Raw genomic sequence first — 4,513 nt, forward strand, 5'->3', positions numbered from 1 at the left:
AATATTTGTGAATTAAATATAAATTTAATGTAGAAACAATATTATAAATATTATAAAGTTTTATCGGCTAAACTACTTGTCAAAACTCAATTACAGTATATTAATATTTTATATAATTAATATAATAGTATATTTTGCGGGTTATTTAAATGGAAAATTAATAGTGGCTTTCGAATAATGCCTTTGCATATATCAGTTTTGAATAAATAGTTTTAAAGTTTAAAATTTAGGACGGGAGAAAATGTGGAGATTAAAGAGTTATTTTTATATTTGCGCATTTATCAACCCCTCTTCACCTTCCATCCTAAGTTTTAAACTTAAATAACTTCAAAAATAATTATTCATAGTTTGTTATGAACCAGGCAAATTTTTCAGTAAATTCTTCTTAGTTGAAATGGCAAATTAAATATATACGTCACCATTTAAGTTTTATAAGTTGAAAGATCACTAAAAATGATAAAAATTTGAATATTGTCTAGTAGTGTACTATAACATAAATAAAAATGATTCCAAAAAGTGACACTAGAAAATTGCAATTATTTTAAAAGTAACCTAGTGTAGGGAGTTAAAAGAATCACCCGGTTTATAACTACATAACTTAAGTATGGATTTAAACGGGCTACATTTCACTAGCACTAATAGTACTAAAAGTAAATGATTTTAAGTACAAGTCTCACGAGCAGTACTTATTTTGAATGTACGATAAATATTTAATATTCTGTCTCATAAAACTCCATAACTTTGTTGAGGTTTGGGCACTGTGTAACATTGGCTGAAACTAAAAAACCAATACACTTTATGTTAAACGTTTTTATTTGCCGTCAATTTAATAATATAACAAAATATAATATAATAATCGGTTTTCTCTAGCACACGCCCCAAATACATATACGGGTAACTTGAGTGGAACTAGTAATGAAGTAGTTCCGGTCTTTAGTGTAATATTTGATTAAACTTATTCATGTGGTACTTATGAGCCCGTATTATACTCCGATGTAATTGAATGCTTACTGGGCGATTTGTTATTTATATTTATATTTGTTATCTGAAACCGTCATAATAAATTTCCGTTTATATTCACATTATTACCAGCACCGCAGGTGTCATAAAGCGAGAAGAGGTCGCTTTCCCATAGCTTTTATAAATTGAAATTTAAGTGCTAAAAACAATAGGGTTACAACTTAAAAATATTTAAACAAGGTTTACTGGATACCATTTTTTTAATTCATAGAGAATCGTAAGAAATGTTTGTTTTAGGTTTTCGTTACTTGCAATAGAATAATATTAACTTAACTTCATGTTTGTTTATGTCAGAACTTTCCGTATGATCCCTAAAAACAATGTTATTAACTTGGACTATTAACTTAAAATACCGAAACGAAAATCTCTGATGATTCTTTTAGGTCTTCAATACGGGCGTTTTTTCATAAAAGGAAATCACATGAACACATAGTTAATAATTAAGCATATCTATAATAATAGTAGCATAATATTCATAGTAGGTATCCAAAACTTGGTTATTAAAACCAACATTCGTGATTTCAAAAAATGACATAGATCACTGTTTTTACAAAAACTTATTAACCAAATTTGATATTTAGGTGGTATGTACTTTTTAATTATTTTTAAACTATTTTATTTTTTTACCTAAATTTAAAAAAAATTAGTTGCTTTATTTCCCAACAAAATAACATTCGAATATGTTTTATATTGCTTTAGACAAAGGTAAAACTATGATTTATGAATGACAGATCATAAAAAATAAATTTAATTTTAATTGTTAGATTTATGGAAAAATTAAGTCATTTGTGTTTAGTTTATATTATTATATTAACCACTTTGTTATCGCCCTTGAAAAATTGTGTTTAGAGTAGATAACCAATTATATATTATATTTTTTTCTGGTGACGGGTAGTAGTGATGAGAATAATATAATGTCACGTTCTCTCTCCTTTCTTTGATTTTTTTTTATGTTAAACAATTGTGTGGAAAATACATACACATATAATAGAGTTTTTAAAATGTTTACCGTATTAATAAAATTATCACGCAATAGATTTTATTAAAATAAAAGATAACACGCTCTAATTTTGTACTTAAAAATTATAAATAAACATGAGAAAAACAAATATTTGGGGAAAAAGGACCTCTTGTCACAAAAATCAAATTTTAAGTTATTATATAGTTGTTTTTAATTCTAATTTTAAAAATGTTGAGACCAAAATCATTCTCCTATCTTGTTAATTGGCCAAAATATATATAAACTTTTTTTCGGAAAAAATGGTTGTTTTAAGAAAAAAACTCTTTAAGTTTTGTAATGTTGCCAACTTTTAATTTCCATACTAAAGGAATGAAACTTAATCAAAAATTAAAATAAAGTGCCCTTAAGCAGATAATTTAATTTTTTTTCATAAAAATGTTTCCAACCCGGATAGATGTTTTAGCCTCTCCTGCTATTCTCGCTGGAACATGTCACTTTTCCCTTTCCGCCTCACAAATGCTTGTGTACTTTTTTTATGTATATAAGTTATTAGACATACAAAAAGGTAGTTATAACGTAGCATGGTGTAATCAATCATTATATTTTCAGGCGTACTGTGGTCGTTGAAATTAACAATGAACAATAAAATAGACATGGAACCCAATTTGGACGATACACAAAAGTATGTTTACCGTTGTAATCAGTGGAATAAGTGCAGATAACTCAAGTTGTGAACTAATTTTATTTTTTTTTTTTTCATAGAGAGAATAAAAATAATACTGCTTGTGTCAGCGATTCAAATTTCGAAGTAGTTGAAAATGTCGAAGGAGATATTCAGCCATCTCATTCCAACGCCGACGGGCCTTCTGTGACAACCGGTGTAAACGGTGAATCGACATCAGCGACTGTATCCGTCGGGCCGATAAAAAAGCAGTCGTCCAAAGAGAGAAGAAAAATAAAGAAAACAAATCTTAACAAATTGAAAAGGAAAAGTAGAAGACTACGCCAAAGGTTGAGGGATTTATTTAACCTTAGGGCGGTGGCAAGAAACAATATACAAACATCCAAGTCTCGTGCTGCATGCCGTCGACCTGTGCCAAAACAACATCGACAAAAATGGGAAAAAAAAAACCGAAATCGGTAAAAACAAAGGGCGAAGGACTGTTGTCGCGACAGCACCCGACCAGGAGCCGAACAGGCTTTGTACGATAGAAGACTGTGAAGTAATAATCATATCGGAAAACGAAGACGACGAATACCAACGGCCGACCTGTTCTACAGCAGCAGGACCAGAGATGAGCCCCGAAACGATTCCAACCTCGGCCATCATTGATTTGACTACTTCTGACGACGAGGACGCGGGCTACGTTTTAGCCGACTGTTCGCCGGTCGCCGACCAGCATGGAAACGATGACGATGAACTGATGATTGAAATCGATGTAGGCCGTCCTTCGGAACACGCGGAACCTTGGTTAGTCAGTCATGCCGACGTGGAACTTCCTCTGCCGCCGGACATCGTGGAGCTCAGAGAGTTCTTTGGCATAGGCATGACGGTCAGAAGTTCGCGGCCCAGGGTGCCGTCGACTGTACAGCCGCAGGCTACACGACCACCGCGGCCAGCGCCGACCGGTGTTATCGCACAGTCGCCGAACGCGACTTCACTGGAAAGCCAAGTGGTTAAGTTGAAGAATAAAATCCGGGGGACCGTGGTCGAATACGCGTACTTGTACGAACCGAACTGCATCGTAGACATGCTGGTGGCGCGATTGCGGAACGGCGATTTTGGAGAACGTGGATGACCACCGAACACTTTCTGTACGGGTGTTGCTACGTCGACCACGTGCTGTACAGCAGAGCGGCCAAATACCGATCTATGGAACGTCGGATCAAATGGAACAAGGTAATGGCGTTCAAGTGGTATTTCCGGATAGCGTCGTACCACGTCCCGTTGCCGTCACCGTCCACCGAAAATCAAACCAGCATCCACAGGATAACATTTAGAAGCCTCACACCTCCATTGACTGAGCAGCCAGGAAAAATAAATATGGTTGACCAAGCCGTCCAAGTGAACATAGGATCTGAACCAAACCTAGCTTCTATAATTAGGTAAACATTTAACTTTACGAGTATACTTAGGGAAAAGTCTTAAACGATGACCAATAGACGTAGAAAAAAACATTTTTTTTTTTTTTATACAAACTTAAGCTAATTTATTAAGCTAATATAACAAAACTATTCTGTAAATAGTATTCTTTGCCTTGCTAATATTAGTTTAAATTCCAATTTCCCAACATAGTTCGCCCAACATAGTTTATCTTTTATATTTTAGTTTTATTAATTTTACATATTTTATAAATATTTTCGTACTTCATTCTATTTATATATTAAATAATACCTATGTCTATGTGTCTGTTTAACTCTATAAATCGCAAATTTCATCTAGTTGGTACTTTGGGGGGGTAAAAGTTGAAAAAGTTTAACTCTTCACAGACGAAAGTTGAAAAAACAAAAAAAAAACCGTACGAGTTTTTA

This window comes from Adelges cooleyi, unplaced genomic scaffold (assembly GCF_023614345.1).
Source record: "Adelges cooleyi isolate 19-005CV unplaced genomic scaffold, UGA_ACOO_1.1 ACOO_flye_CR_arks_rails_tigmint_CR_PRNA_332, whole genome shotgun sequence".
Classification (NCBI taxonomy): Eukaryota; Metazoa; Arthropoda; class Insecta; order Hemiptera; family Adelgidae; genus Adelges; species Adelges cooleyi.